General features: G+C 40.3%; 1 protein-coding gene across 1 annotated transcript in view; it reads right to left on the reverse strand.

Annotated features, from left to right (window-relative positions):
• The window catches only part of LOC122797817 (msx2-interacting protein-like), a 1498925-nt gene that overhangs the window by 610919 nt on the left and 871101 nt on the right, over window positions 1-16905 (reverse strand). The window lies entirely within an intron of this gene.

Below are 16905 nucleotides of genomic sequence, written 5' to 3' on the forward strand. Positions count from 1 at the left end.
CTATGTTAACCATTTTACCACTGTTTCAGAAGCCTCGGCTATGTGCAGACTACCACAGCTTAACTTAACTGGAAGGTGGAAGGATGAGGGTCAAGAAACTCCTGTCAAATGCTCCTAGCAAAGCCTGTTCCAGATTTTGACGAGGAATTTGGTTTGTAGTGCTTTGTAAAGGTAAGTGCAGAGGACAAAGTTGCTCCTTATAGAACACTAACTGAAGCACAAATACCACTTGGATGCCGAAGAAAAAGGAATATTGTATAAAACAATATTCACTTTTATTAAATATCCATAAATCGAACTTTGATTAAATATCCATAAATCAAACTTTGACTTTTGTCCCACAATAATGATTTGGAAAATGTTAACCACTGTGATAATGAACAGGGATTGGGGAAGTATCACTATAACCAGAGGGGTGTTCCGGCCCTTCAACACGAGCAGCTATCCATGAGTGGAAACATTAACATGATGAGTGGGTCAGTGAGGTATTACCTGATATCAGGTGATGTTCCGGTCCTGGGTGACTGGCTGCAAAAGGGATTTGACTTCAATTTGGAGTATTCTGTCCATTCACTTTCTTCTTCTAGTGATAGAAAATTGAATGAATTTGACTAAATATTTCTTAAATATATGAAGTTACAGTTGGAGAAAGCCTATTTTGTGAATGTATAAAGAATAATTTAGTGTCGAAAGGTTTACGAATATGGCAATGTCCAACAGGGATGACTGAAAATTCACCACTAGATCAGGATTTATTAAATTTGTTTGACCAACATGGATGTGAATTCCTTGAGCTTTTGATAAAATATAATGCAGCCAACATTGCGAAATTAGGGGTGGAGTTATTAAGCTTGGACAATGCTATAAAACGAGATAATAAGTATGACCAATTTAAGTATGAACCTTGGCATATTTTTGACAGTACTGATCATCATATGAACCGACTGAAGGCAGGTAAAATGAGGAAACTGCAGAGGGACATAAACTATGCCAATGGGACTGCTTATCCTAAACCACCAACGTCCCAAATTTGGGGCAGAAGGAACCAAGTATCTAATAAGCAGTCAGTGAATTATAATAATAATTCACAAGTACCAGTGAACCCGCCTCTAGCCCAAAGCAATTATGAAGATATACCTGCTATGGCTATTGAAAACATCCCGGTAGCAGATTTTAGCAAATACCCGCCCCTTAGAAGATCAGAAGGGATTAAGGGGAAAAGAAACAGACCAGCATATAACAATGAATAGGAACCACAGGATTTCTTTTACACCTCTAGGAGGGCCCCACAATTTTCAAACCAGCGATGCAGGGCATACCAGAAACACAAACAATGTTACTTGAAGACAATTCTCCAGTAAACATGAACCTTGAGTTTAATTTAAGTAAATGTGTTATAGTACATAATAAAAAAAGGACTTCAAAGCTTACAATTACTCTAACACCCCTACTGATGTTTCAGTAACCAATGTACTAGCTAGGGGGATGACATTTGTGCCTGCTTCTAAACCAAACACGGTGACCATATCACCGGACTTAAAGATGCATCTTAAAAAGTTTAATTTTAATCTCTGTTTCAAAGGGGATCCCTTGATGAAGAAAGAATTCAGAACTGCTAGTACTTACAACCCACCTCTTCATCCAGTGGTTCAAACATTTGAAAGGGTACGTGGAATTGGATATTAGAAAATTAATAATCAAACTGGATAAAGGGGGTGGGGCTGTATTACTGTATATTACAAGATTACAATAATAAAATATAGTCAAGATTCAGGATACTGATGCTTATGATTCAGTTACTTTAAGTGAAATGAATGGGGCCTGTTGGAGGATTTACCAACAGTTTAAGGATTTATTTATAGAGCATCAATTGATATTGAACTTTTTTAATTATTTCAGTTTGTCTGCACCAGTTACTCCAATCACTTTTGGGGTTCTTAAGCTTCATATAAGCTTAGAAAACCCACTGATGCAGCCCATGGTGGATGGAAGGAATTCACCTTGGCCTGTGCAAAATTCTTTGATAGGCAATTAAAGAAGTTGTTTGAAAGTGAGAAGCAAATTTGTAAGGACTCCTAAAGTTTTTTTTTTTTTTTTTTTTAGAAAAGGTGAATGGATTGGTATTTGACCCAGGAGATGTTTTAATTACCACTGACTTAAAATATCTTTACAGTGTAATTCCCGAGAAATTAGGCATACAATGGGTAACTGAATTTTTGCATATGAAAGTAGTCCTCAAGAACAAATTAATTTATTTAAGGAGTTATTTGATTTAATGTTAAGCAAGAATTATATAAACTTTGGAGGTATTATTCGCAAAAAAGTGGGGTTGCCATGGGCTCCCTGTGTGGGCCCGTGTTTGCTAATATGGTCATAGCCTACTGGGAGCATAAATGTTTGGAGGGAAGTGATTTTTATAACTAATTTCATTTGTATGTACGCTTTTTGGATGATATATGTATCATCTGGAAGAGGACCACGAACAAAATTGACAAATTTATCCAATATATTGGTTGTACAACCATTTCTTATCTTTTACATATGAACTGGATTTGGAAAAAACATTCTGCTTAGATGTTTTTTTTTTTGAGAAGTATCTGCTTAACGGATATAAATCTAAAAATTATTAGGAAAGAACATTTCCTAACAAATAGCCTGCTTCATTTTACTAGTTCACATCCATACCATCAGAAGAGATCTGTGGTTAAAGGCCAGTTGGTTACAGTACAGCATCCAGGATGGTTTCACTGGATGAACATTTAGATGAACGTGCCACATTAGTGAGCATGTTCGAAAATAAGGGTTACCCCAAGGGGACTTTTGGATGAATTGGTAACTAAGGTCAGGTTAAAAAGGGATACTAGACATTTTAGCCCAATTCTTCATGAAAGAAGTTATAGTAGAAGAATGTTCCTCCCGAAAGCCAATCTGATACAGACCTGCCACAAAGAGAATTTGGCTCCCAACAATTTGTGAGGGAGAAATAAAATAGGTTTAAGACAATTTTCATTACAACATACAATAATGAGTATAACACTTTAGAATGGATTTTGTATAAGAATTGGTCTCTAAGGATGGATGATAACCTAGTTAGGACAAACATTTTGGTGGGGGGGAGGGGTCAACCAGTGATAGTTTATCGCAGGGCCTGGAATTTGAAGAATATGTTAGAAAGGGGACCCAGGAGAAAGGGTAATATTAGTGGAGGAATGAAGAAATGTGGATTTTGCCACTTTTGTAAATATAATATTGGTGGCTATGCTAACTCCTTTAATACACATGAAGTGGGGTATAAGTTGCAAGGGTCATTTAATTGCGAGTCCAGAGGGAGTAGTACATACAGTATTAAGTGAGGAGATTAGCCTGTTGGCTGAACTTTTAGATACATTGTATAACTACTTACCTGAACTGATAGTTTTCTGTGGACCTCCTCTCCACTGTTTTACCAGTCTCAGATCTGGTTCTACCCCGCTTTGCTCAGGCTCACTCTGCTCCCCTACCCTGCCCCCATTCCCCACCCCGCCCCAGTACCTCTATATTTATAGCCATACAGTCACACTCACTCCTCATTCCAACCAATCCCAACACATCCTCCCTCCCCACACTCCTATCTCTCCCCACCAATGCATTCCCTCTCAGCATACTCAAGTTTAACATAGGCCCCTCCATCCCTTTAATCTTTAAAGCTACACACCTCTCTCTACTAATCATTACTACACCTCCCTTACTATTTTTATCTACCCTCACAATAACTTTCATACTAACATGCAAAACCCCTCTCTTACACCACTACACTTAACTTTTTCTAACCCTCCTCTGCCTTCTTCTCCAGCTCACTTATCTCCCATATTTTACCTACTCCACTCCATACCACATCACCTTCTCTTTCCACAAACAAGAGCCCCTCTACTCTGCTTACATCTCCCCCTACCTATACCACATCAACACCACCCTCTCCTCTTGCACAAAATGCACTTTGTGACCTCTAAAACCTCTTCCACCCCCAAGTGATGTTTTTCTACCATACCCCCTACCCAACTATCTCCTCTACCCCCCACCAAAACTACAACAATCCTCTCCTATGCCTGTCCCTCATACTCAAACAAATCTTTATCCTTCCCTCAGATGATATTCACCCCAATCCTGGATCTCCAACCCATCCAAATTCCAACTCTCCCCATCCCCACTATTCTCCCTCTCTAAATCTGTCCTATTTGCCACCATTAATGCCAAAGCCTCTGTAACAAGATACCAAACTTCCATGCTTGGCTCTCCCACTACCACCCCAATATCCTAACCATCTCCGACACTTAGCTCAAGCCCCACATAAAAGACTCTGAAATCACCCCTCCCAACTATAAAATCATTAGAAATGACAGAACTCATAAAAAAGGAGGTGGAGTTGCCATACTTTTCTCCTCTTCCCTCACAGTCAACCCCCACACCAACCCCATACCTCCATTTTCTACGGCTAAACTAACCCTGCCCTCCTAAAGATTAATAATCATAAAAACATACTGATAGTTGCCCTTTACATGCCACCAGGTAATAGCCCAATTCTCATAGATATCGTTTCCTGGCTTTCATCTAATATTTCCAATGAATCAATTATTCTAGGAGATGTTAACATCAACTGAGAAACCATCCGCTCAGTCTCTTCACCCCATACCATAAACCTATATGGTTTCTCCCAATTAGTTAACTCTCCAGCCTATCCCAAAAAAGATATCTCCTCAGGCTCTAGCCTCGACTGGATACTAGTTTCCCATCCCAACAACATCACTGATAGTGGAACTCTCCCTGACTCATTTAGTGATCATTTACCTGCATTCACACTCCGCTCTGCCAAACCCCTACACCTTCAGCATAACTATATCTCCACCTGCACCCTTACTAACTTCAATGCTCAAACCTTCTTCAGCACCCTAAAACAAATAAACCCCCTGAAAACCCTTCCTCTAGATGATGTTGTTGCATATTTTAACTCCTCCTTCAATAACATACTCAACAGCTCTGCCCCCCCCCCCCAAAGAACTAAAAGTGTAAAGTCCAAAACAGCTCTACGGCTTACTAAAGATACCATTAAGCTCATGCATACCCGAGATAAACTATGGAAACCGCACCAGACATCTACTACAATCTCTCTTACAGAATTCAAACTTAGAAATTTAGTAAATGTAGACGGTGCAGTGGTGCAGCGGTAGCATTGTTGCCTCACAGCAAGAGGTTCTCCGGTTCGATTCTCGGTTTGGGTGCCTTCTGTGTCGAGTCTGCATGTCCTCCCTGCGTTCGTGTGGGTTTCCTCCCACGTTACGAAGACATGCATCTGGAGCATTTCCCCCTGGGCCTCCGCTGAAAATTGGCTTTGTTCCAAGTCGGACTTTCCCGGTTAACAAATGTAAAAAAAAAAAAAATTGCATCTGATCGAAAATCTTGTTACTGTCAGCTCCAAAACAATCATAAGACTAACCCCAAAAAATTTGGGAGCAGTATCTCCACCCTCCTAAATCCTGGTACAAAAGACAGTCTTTGCCCTGACCCCAATGCACCTGACTAACTCATTGCCTCCAACTTTAACTCTTTCTTTATAAACTCAATAACCAAGCTAACCTCATCCTTTCCCCAAAACCCATCTCCTCCACCTTCGTCTCCTCCCTCACAATCCTCTCCCCGCACCACAATTACTACATCTCTTTCACCCTTGTCTCCTCCCTCACAATCATCTCCCCACACCACAACTGCTACTCTCCGCCTCTTTTCTCTCTTAAACCTATCCCCACCAACATAAAAAATCTTCTTTACAAACTAAAACCCTGTTCTAATGCCCCTGATAACTTACCCTCCCAACACCTTAAACTAGCGGCTGACGGCATTGCTCTCCCTATCAGGATATTAATTAACTGGTACATCCAAGAATCCTATGTATCCAAGAATTCTACGTGCCTCTCCTCTGGAAAAAGAACTTCATCATTCCTCTACACAAAGAAGGTAATAACACTGACATATCCAATTTCCGCCCCATAGCCATATTCTCCCCTATCTCTAAAATACTTGAAAAATGCATTCACCTTCGGCTATTACCTCACCTTCTAGACAACCATCTTCTAACACTAACACAACATGGCTTTAGACCAGGCCACAGTACCAACACTGCCGTCTTTCAGTCCTTGACAATATAAACCAGGAACATGACTCCCGTAATATAGTATCCTCCCTTTTCTTAGACTTATCCAAGGCCTTTGACACTATCTCCCACTCCTTACTATTAGACAAGATCTCTAACCTTAATCTCTTCTCCTTTAACCATTAACTGCTTCTTCAAGCTACCTTTCAAATAGGCAACAGTCTGTTAAATGGAAGAACTCTACCTCCTCTTATTTAGACATCCTCACAGGTGTTCCTCAAGGTTCAATACTGGGTCCTTTACTTTTCAACATCTTTATAAACAATTTCTATCTTTGCATCCCAATACTAAACTCGCCCAATATGCTGACAACTCGACTATCATCTGCTCTGGTGCATCTCTCCCCTCCCTCCTGCAAGCTACTCAGACAGCCTTTTCTAGTACTAAGGTTTGGATGCTTAATAGTAATCTAGCTCTTAATCCATCCAAATCCAAAATTATGATATTCACCCGTACAAAAAACTCCAAAATAGATAAAAACTCCATCATAACAAGTCTTAATAGGACTCCAATTGAAATTGTCTCCCACACCAAGCTTCTCGGAGTCATTATTGATGAACAACTCAAGTTTGATATACACCTTCAAATTAGCATAAAAAAAATCACAGTATGCTTTACCATCACAGTCGCTTTCTGACCCCCCCCCCTTTAAGCTTACTCTCTCCACAACCTGTCCTCTCACCCTCTCATGTATGGTGCTCCCATCCTTACCAATCTCCAAGCCTCCCTTAAAGCTAAACTGGCATCCTGCTACAATAAAATTGCAAAGTTTGCCACAGGTGCCAAATCATCTTCACATCACTTCAACTCTCTACACTATTTAAACTGGCTAGAGCTTCCCCACCATCTCTTTTATATTCAAACCTCCAATGCCCACAAACTCATTTTCAAACCCTCGCACTGCCCCTCTCTATCTACTAACTTCACTATGCATCTTCCTGACACATCCCTCAAATCTAACAATCAAAACCTTCTCAAAGTATACAAACCATTGCGCACTTCTGGCCAACTCCTATTATCTTACTCCCTAGCACGGAAATGGAACTCCCTTCCTCCCCACATTCAAACTACACAATCCCCCTCTACCTTCAAAAGCTTGCTGCACTCTTACCTCTCTTCCAAATGGGAATGCTCCTGCTCCCACCCCTCCTAACCTATACACCTCACCTTCTACTTCTCACACTACACTCCACTTTTCAGTAGTCCATCTTGTACTCTCCTCCTCACCCTAACTCACCTGCCCCTTTCTCACTTTCTCTCAACTCTTAACTCTCACTATTTCTTTTTCCGATGACTTAACTTACATAAAGCATTACTGCTATCTTAACCTAAACTGTTTTATTAACACCCGCATTTTTGCAGTCATTATACTCTGTAAACTTCATAAGCAATTATACACTGTACTATTTTTTAAAACATTGTCTTTTTAATTGTTTTGTCTGTAGCTTTGTATATGTTTTCACATGGAGCTTTCCTCTCCGGGCCTCCACTGAAAAAGGGCTCAATTTGGCCCAATGGACTCTCCCAGTTAAACTGCAAATAAAATTAAATAAATAAATATTGTTAATATGGACTGTAGGGGGGGGGGTCCATTTCTGTTTCTTGTATATTGAAATTAAAAGCCTTAGCTAGATGAATAGCCAAGTATATGTTTGGAATTAAATATATTTAAGTTACTTTGTGTGTGTTAATTAAATATACATTAAAGCATGTAAATTAATTACTTTTAAAATAATATAATAAAACTATTACTTTTTTTATAAGTTTTGATATTTGAAAGACTTTTTAATAATATTTACATACATATGTTTACATACTTTTATTTTAGTAGACTGATTAGAAGGTTCAGATATCAAAATCTTAGAAGGTAACATAGGATTGTTGGTAAAATTCTTTGCAGGATATTTGGTGGAGGTACTGTCAATATAAGTTAGGATAATTTTAGTAGGATGTAAAAATGTTAAAAAGGTGAAATTTCTTATAATACAATGGATTATTTATGAATTAGTACAGATTTCAGAAAGTTTTAATTCAAATGAATATATTGCATTAATTATGTACTACAGTTTGAGTAGGTATCATTAAGAATGAATAGGGTAAGTGGATGCTGGCTGCTTTAAACAATCATTGTGGTCTGCAGGTATTTAAACTTATTATTTGTACTTTGATTTTTATCTCAAAGTTCACCAATGTGGACAACAGCGCTTATCAAAGTTCAATTTACGGATATTTAATCAAAGTTTGTTTTACGGATACTTAATTAAAGTGAATATTGTTTTAGACAGTATTCCTTTTTCTTCGGAAACCAAGTGTTATTTTTGCTTCAGTTAGTGTTGTTTTCAGTACTGGTTTGTTCCTTTTAGAACACTTCTAAAATTCAACCCTTCCCAAAAATCCAGAGATAAAGCCAATGCTCTGGCAGAGTTAAGTGTTGACCCTGCCTGGAACTACCTTACTGTAGTGGGTATAACAAAAGGTAATAACACAAGAATTATTTGGAGACAGTCTACATCATAAGAAAGGAATAACTGATTAAAGTTTCTGAAATTTTACGTTCTGTCAAGATAATATCAGAGTTGTCTATGCACAACTAGTGTGTGCAGAATTCTTTCTCCCTTATTTTTAGGCTCTGGAAAAAAGGCAGGGAGATGGATAACTTGGCTCAAACTCTACGACCATTTAAGGCATAAAGGAAGGATTAGTTCTTACGAAAACTTTATCTTTGTGGAAAATGAGACAAGCTTGATCTACCATGAGAGCCTGCAAGTCATATATTCTTGCAGAAGACAGAGCAATTAAAAAAAATGTTTTCCATGTTAAATATTTCAATTGACACTGATGAACTGTGTCAAATGGAACAGGAGTCAATTTTTCTAAAACAAAGTTAGGATAAGTCACCTGCTTTATACAAGGCTTGGTAAGTATCCCCTTATTTATTATTTATTTATTTACATTTGTTGACCGGAAATGTCCGACTGGATGCAGGTTCATTTTCAGTGGAGGCCCGGGGAGAAAAGCTCCACAAATTAAAATATTACAGACATAGTTACAGATGAAGAATCCTAGCAATTAAAATATTACAAACATAGTTACAGATGAAGAACATAGTACATTCAGTAGATAACTAGCATCTGTTCTATCCACAAAGTCATAGCAGATATTAACAATTGTTACAATAAGACGTTACTGCCATATAATAAGTAGATATGGCATGGAAGTATCAGAGCTTGCTGTAATCAAAGGCAGTTTGTGGGGTGGAAGAGAGGTACAGGGTAGATGGAGTGGGAGAAGTTAGAGGGGAGAGTTACAAGGGCATAGCCAGCATGTTTTTAGGTGCGCTTTAAGTAAAGCTTTGAAGTGGGTGCATGATGGTAGAGAGGTTATTGTGGGGGGGGGGGTTCCATAATTTGGCTATAGCGCTGGAGAATAGTGCTTCTCCAGCAGTGTTACTGGCTCACATAGTAACCTGTAATTGAGTTTTGTTGCTGGATCGTAGTGGTCTGGTAGTGAGAGAGGGATGGGGTAGATACTGGAGGGATGGGACCTTTAGAGGATGGTTAACCAGTTTGTGGGTGAGTGCGAGTTGATACCATTGAAGGAGGTGAGGGAGTTCTAGCCAGCCTAGTTCAATAAGTGAGAGACAGTGGTGACTGTGGTAGGATGCCCCGGTGGCGAATTTGGCGATTTTGTTGTAGCAGGTCTCGAATTTATTTAGACCACATTGCCTTAGGTTGGTATATATTGGAGAGGCATAAAGTAGGGTGGAGAGAAGGTGCGAATTTGCAACTGAAATCCTAGCTACTTTGGTGAGGAGTTGCTTATTTCTGTATAAGGCTCCTAGTTTTTGGTGGACTTTGTTTATGGTCATGGATATGTGAATGTCAAATTTGAGACTGTTGTCTATTTTGACTCCTAGCAATTTGGTGTGATCTGTTGGGTGGATAGTGGTGTTGTCTTTTGCTGTGATGTTAAAGTCAAGAGTTGTTTTGAGTATATTTGGTGGGTTTAAAGATGAGGAGTTTAGTTTTGTTTGGATTGAGTATTAACTGGGCATCGGATAGCCAAGTTTCAACAGAGGAAAAGACATCCTGTGTGACCTTTTGCAGTTTCAGGTAGGGACTGGGCTGAGCAGATGATGGTTAAGTCATATGCATATTGTATGAATTTGCCATGTTTGGTGGCAGAGGCTAGATTATTGGTGAAAACAGAGAAAAGTAGGGGTCCAAGGACGGATCCTTGGGGAACACCAATAGAGACAGGTAGTTGGGGAGATATGTCATTTTGCTATACAACAGATTGCTGGCGGTCAGACAGGTAACTTTGAAACCAGTTGGTGACTGATTGAGAAAAAGGATGGATAGGTTATTGAGTACAGAGAGGAGTTGTTTGTGTGGGACCATGTCAAATGCTTTAGATAGGTCTAGGAAAGTAGCAGAGGAGAGATGGCGATTGTTTTTATGGTGAAGGATAGTGTTAGTAAAAGAGAGTAAGGCAGTGGTGGTGCTATGGTTTGGTTGGAAACCATGTTGAGTATTAGAAAGGAGGTTGTTGGTAAGGAGGTAGTCTGAGATTTGAGAGTGAATGAGTCTCTTTAGTATTTTGGAGAGTGGAGATAGAATTGATATGGGGAGGTAGTTGGTTAGTTCTGTGGAGGGGCCGCCTTTGTGAAGGGGAATGATGTGTGATATTTTCCATAGTGTGGGGATGTAGCATTCTGACAGAGATCAGTTAATCAAGATGGATACTGGGTAGGCTAGGGCGTCAACTGCAATTTGTAGGAATTCACTTGCGAGGTTGTCTACTGCTAATTTTGAGGGTTTAAGTTTAGTTAAGAGTTTTCTTATGTTGGAGGTAGGAATGGGAGAAAATGAGAAGAGTGTGGGGAGATTACTAGGTGAAGGTGTGGGGTGTAGGGGAGGGGGGTTGTGTTGTCTAGCTAGTGATGGTACGGTTTGTGTGAAGTGTGTGTTGAAAGAGGTAGCAATATTTTCTGAGGAGTGAGGAATGTTAGGTGTAGGGGTATTGATTTTTCCCTGGGTGGAGGATGGAGTTTATGAAGGTCCAGAATTGTTTGGGATTGTGTTGGGAAGAGTTGAGGGCAGACTGGTAGTATTGGATTTTGTCCACCTTTATTAGCTTTTTGACTCTATTGTGTAGTTCTATGAATTTCTGTCTAGCTGAGCGGGTTTTGGTTTTGCGCCAGTGTTCCCAGGCTTTATCTCGGTTTTTCATTTCTGACCTAGTGGTTTTCTGTAGCCATGGGGAGGGTTGGGCTTTGGTTCTGGTAAGTCTTATGGGGGCATGGTTATTTAGGATGCTTAGGAAGGTAGTATTGAAATACTGGACTGCGTCATCTAGGCTGAGGTAATTTAGAGGGTGCCAGTTACATTCTTTGAGGGATGAGATGAATGTGACTGGGTTAAAGTGTAGTTTTTTATGTATTTGACGGTAGATGACAGGTTTAACTTGGTATAGGTGTTTTTTGAGTAGGAATGCTGGGGAATGATCACTGAGGCTATCTGACAGACAGCCTGCTATATTGGACTGGGGAATCTTGTTGACTAGTATCCAATCCAGGGTAGTGTGCTTGTTGGAGATTTTATTTATTCTGGTTGGTGACTGGAGTAGTTGGGTGAAGCCATGAAGGTTTAGATGCTGGGTTGGATGGTTGCCGCAACAGGATTGCCAATCAATATTGAAGTCACCTAAATTATGGTCTCTTGAGGGAGATGGTGGGTAGTCCAGCTGAGGAGGTTTTCTAGTGGAGGGATATTTTGGCCAGGTGGGAAATAGCATCCTATTATGTTAATGGTTTTATTTTGGTTTATTTTCAGGTTGGTACATATTATTTCTTCATTGGTAATTTGGGGAGCTGATGAGTTCAGAATCTGGATGTTTAGATGCTGTTTAAATATTATAGCTATACCACCTCCTTTCTTGTTTAGTCGGTCTAGTCTTAGTATGCTGTAACCATTAGGGTGGATTTGCTCACATGGGAATGAACTGGAAGGGGAAGATCCAAGGGTAGACACAATGAAATGTTTGATGAACTATGACAGGTCACTATGAAAAAGGCAAAGGACAATAACTCACACAAACAACACAACACAAATACTAGCCTAAGAAGTGTCCTGGCTCTTTTCTTGGCACCAAATATTTTAGATTTGTTAATACAGGATTACCTACTAGCCGGTTTTCTTGCCTCCTTTAATACCTGCTGCATATCATCAAAAATAGGGGCCTACAAGGTATTAAGAAACTATCATCCAAGCAGTTAGTTGAAGATGTTTGGAACTGGGATGTATAAAACACCTGTCTTGTATGAGTAAGCTTCAGTCTGTGAGGAAACATGTAGAAACTGCCCTTGCCCATTTCCCAAAGAAGGGACAACCACTACTGCCTGGGCAAGAAGGAAGTCACCACAATGATCTTTAGAAAGTCCTTCTGAATCTTCAGAATGACTGTGGATATCAGTGGAAAGGGTGGAAAAACATATAATGGAAAATTGATGTCAAAAAAAAGGAAAGCAGAATGCATATGTTTTCCAGGATTTCTTGCACGGAGTCCTGGAGCAGAATTTTGCCAACGGATTGCTGTGAATGGAGGTAAACAGCTTTATATGAGGTGTTCCCCACAGATGACTCAATACCTGGAAGACCCTAATTCAGTTTCCATTCAAGAGGCTCTATCCTGGTCCTGCTCAGCTTGCCTGACACAATATTGCCATGGAGTGAGATTATGCTAAAAAAGCTATCTCCAACTTGTGAGAAGCTTGGGATGACAAAGATAATTCTTGATGATACAAGTGAAACTGCAAGTAAATGAGCCTTAACAGATGAATAACTTATCTCCTGCTTGAAAAAATAATGAAGACCATACTTGAGAAACTAAGACAGAAAGGGAATCAATGTGTTGTCTAACAGCCCAGAGTGGGAATTTTATCCACTTGCTTTTAACAGATCTTTCCAGTTGGGGGTCTTAGGCTGTAAGTTAGGCTACAATTTGTGTTGGAAGAGTAGGGTCCCTGGCCACAAGTGTAAGTGGAGAAACCATGCAGTTGATCAGAGGGACTAAATGTCCGGGAGAGACTTACTAGATGGACGAGAGACAGCAGGAGAGAGAGCTATGGTACAAGAAGGTGTTTTCTTCATGGACATGGCCAAAGCGCAAAGAACCAAAATTGTCCCTGAAATTAAATTTTCCATTTTTTTAACAGGTGCTTCAGAAAACTCCTTGAATGTCTTAAGGCTGCGTCACCAACTGCGTAGCTCAACTCCAATGGACTTTGAGTGTCTACTGTAGAACTCAGATGTGCACTCTGGCATACAGAACAGTCTAGATGTAAGCTGGCAAATAGCCTAGCATTCTGACAACTGCAGCTGCACTGGGTTTTGGGCTTGTGACAAATCCAGTACAGCATGCATTATTGCAGTACATTTTTCTGGAGGTAACCTGGTTTGCTAGTTTACTGTGTCTGACTGGAAGTCAGTGAATGTCAGGAATTGAGAGGGTTCCAATTATGAATTTGCTAGGCTGTCTACGATCCTTAAGGAAAGCCACAGCTGTAGCAAATGTCATGCCAGCATGAGCTTTTACGCTGTAGATGCAGTGATAAAGACAGCTGCCTAGATTTGGGAATATTTTTACCCCTAGAAGCAACCTGGGACTGGAAACCTGCATCTTCTGAATGCCCAGGGGGCTTTTGTGATACCAAAGGGCAGAGCTTTAAACTGGTAATGACTGGCTCTCACAGGAAAGTAGAAAATCTTCTGGATGATCCTGCTAATTTGATATGCAGGTAAACATTTGGGATATTCAAACAGCAAATACAGACTCCTGCCTGCAAGTACAGTAGGATGGACTGAATTGTAATCTTCTGGAATGGTTTCTTTTTCACAAACTAAATTCAGATGAGAGATGTTTGCAATCATATTAAAGTCCTGAAGTTTTTTTTTTTTTTTGGTGGGGGGGGGGGGTGGCGGGGGTGTTAAGAAGAATCATGAGCTGGTTCAAATGGAAACCAAAAGCATTATTAATTATGGCACTTTATATCCTAAGGGATTAAATTTAGACATTAATTTGAATGTTAGTTAAACTTTTTTTAAATAATTACTACATAACATCAGAATACATATGTTGGAGTTGGTCATGCTTTTTGTAGTTATTTCTCTGTATTAGTATATGTTCACATTGATATAGGTTTTTGGGAAGTATTTATGTAGTAGGTAGGAAGTATATTTCATATTTATTATATACTATGTACTTTCTCTTTGTAATGTCTTTTTTATGTATTTATATGCATCCAATAACGTGCAACAGATTATTCAATTATACGGTGTATAAAGCTTAAGCTGTTTGAGTGTAAGAATATTTCTTGAAGGCGAAAGCAGAGGTACCAGATGCACCAGTAAAGCTTTTTTCTATCATTTCTGCTATGGAGTGCGTTTTTTTTTTGTAAATCCAAGAAACAACAAATGCAGGGGGATGGAGGGTGGGATAGAATACTGGAAAAGAGAAGAGGAGGAAATCTAACGTTATCTATGTCTTTATATTCTGAAGGAGAGTGCAAAAGCTCATGAGGAGGAGAGGGAGGAGGAAGGGGCAGAGGAACTTTCCAGGCAGCCATGGGGAATGGCCCTAGCGAACCCCACCTTGGACTTGGAAATGTTGTCCAGTTTGTAATGTTTGGTGAAAGTATGAACTGAAGACCATGTAGTAGCCTCCAAAATGGAGTTGGTGTCCAATCCTTTGAAAAAGACACCAGAGGAAGTCATGGCTCTGGTGGACTGAGCCCTCACTGGAGAGGTGAGACTCTTTGCATGGTGTTCGTATGTTCGTAACAAAAGGTGATAGCTTTAGAGATCCAAGAAGAGATAGTCTGCTTGGAGATCGGCAGCCTTAGGGCTCTAAGGTAGAAGATTAACAGCTGGTTAGTTTTCCTGGTAGTCCTGGTTTTATCCAGGTACAACCTAAGCTACCTGTGCATGTCTGGAATATGCAGGACCCTTTCTGTCAAGGTTTGGCAGGAAGGGAAAAAGGTGGGAAGGTGGATTGCTTGGTTTAATGATAGCTCATTGCCCACCTCAGGCATAAAGGAGGGGTTGGTGTGGAAGGAAACCTCATCTTTACGGAAGACTAGAAAAGAAGGGAATGCTATAAGGGCTTGTAATTCAGAAAGCCTTCCAGCTGAAGGATCGCCAGAAGCAAGATAATTTTCCAGGAGCAGAATTTTAAAGAAGCAGAAGCTGCTGGCTCAAAGGGGGCAGGGGGCATTTTCCAAAACAAAATTAAGATCCCAGGGAGGAGGCACTGGTCTCCTAGGAGATCTCATGTGTAGGACACCTTTCAGAAATGTTTTGGCCTCAAACCTTGGGGTCAAAGGGAGTGAGAGAGGCAGACAGAGCTGACAAATGTACTTTCACTGAAGAATAAGTTACTCCAGCAACTCACACAGGTATGACAGGACTGTGGGGGCATCCACTGTTAGTGGGTCCAAAAATGTGAACACCAGATTGAAAATCTTTTCCATTTGGATAAATAAGATTTCCTTGTGTTGGGTTTCTTGGCCTCAAGCAGTACCTTTAGAAGGTCCTCTGAGAAAAGGTATCTTAAAAGGAATGAGGGCCCTTATCACCCACAGTGTCATTTGTAGCATTGACAAGTGGGGATGAATGAGGGTGCCCTTGTGCTATGTGAATAGGTCCACTCTGTGGGGTAAATTTTGATAAATGCCCTTGGCTAAATGCAGAAGTAAGGGAACTAATGCTATCTTGGCCAAAAGGGAATCACCAGCAAGATTTCTGATCTGCCTTGGATTCCCTAACGGGCCACTTATCTGAGTAAAAGATTCATCGGCGGTCAGACTATTGGTATGGGAAGTGCGTTCTGTCTGGCGGTAAAGAAGTTCTGATAATGGTGCATGTGCATGGCCTACGTCAGCAGTCTACGCAAGACATATCATGCACCCTAAGTACCTAAGACTTTTGTAAATTGGCCAACATTGGGTCGCTTGGCAGGCAATCGCCCCCCACCTCATGTAAAGAATACTGCAACAGCAGAATAGAAGGACATCTGCTAAAGTCTACAGCTAACTGCTAATATATCCTGGAGAATGAAAAAATGTAGAAAAAGCAATTCTCTCCCTCAAAAATGACAATTTCCTCTTAAAATTCTCAAGTTAAGTGAAAATCACTGTAGCTCTCATGGTTTGAAATGAAATCAGGACAATCAATGGAAAGAGATGCATTATGGGACAGGAATGGAACCTGAGCTAGCAGAATTTGTTGTTGCCATGGAAACAAGAGACACCAGTCCATCAGTTCCAGAGTTTAGATAGGACAAGCTTAAATGCTTAGCATTTGAGCTGATGGTGCTCCAAACCCCTGATCTCAGCATCCCTGACCATTAGAGACATAAATTCAAAGTATTTGAGATAAAGTTGAGCTGAGATAAAACACGATTATAATTCAACAAAATCTGCAATTGTTGTTTGTCTTTTTGGCTTTTCCCGGTTAGGGGTCGCCACAGAGGAACTCCGGTCTGCTAAGGATTGGCAGTAGATTTTTAGGGTGCCGAGTTGCCAGTCCGACGCTTAACCTTCAGCGAAGGCACGCCCATCGGAGTCCACGCGATCTCGGGGAGGACATGCAGACTCCACACAGAAGGCACTCCAGTTGAGAATTGAACAGGAGAACCTCTTGCTGTGAGGCAACAACTCTACC

Source organism: Protopterus annectens, chromosome 3.part1, assembly GCF_019279795.1.
Source record: "Protopterus annectens isolate FY-2018-M chromosome 3.part1, PAN1.0, whole genome shotgun sequence".
Lineage (NCBI taxonomy): Eukaryota > Metazoa > Chordata > Ceratodontiformes > Protopteridae > Protopterus > Protopterus annectens.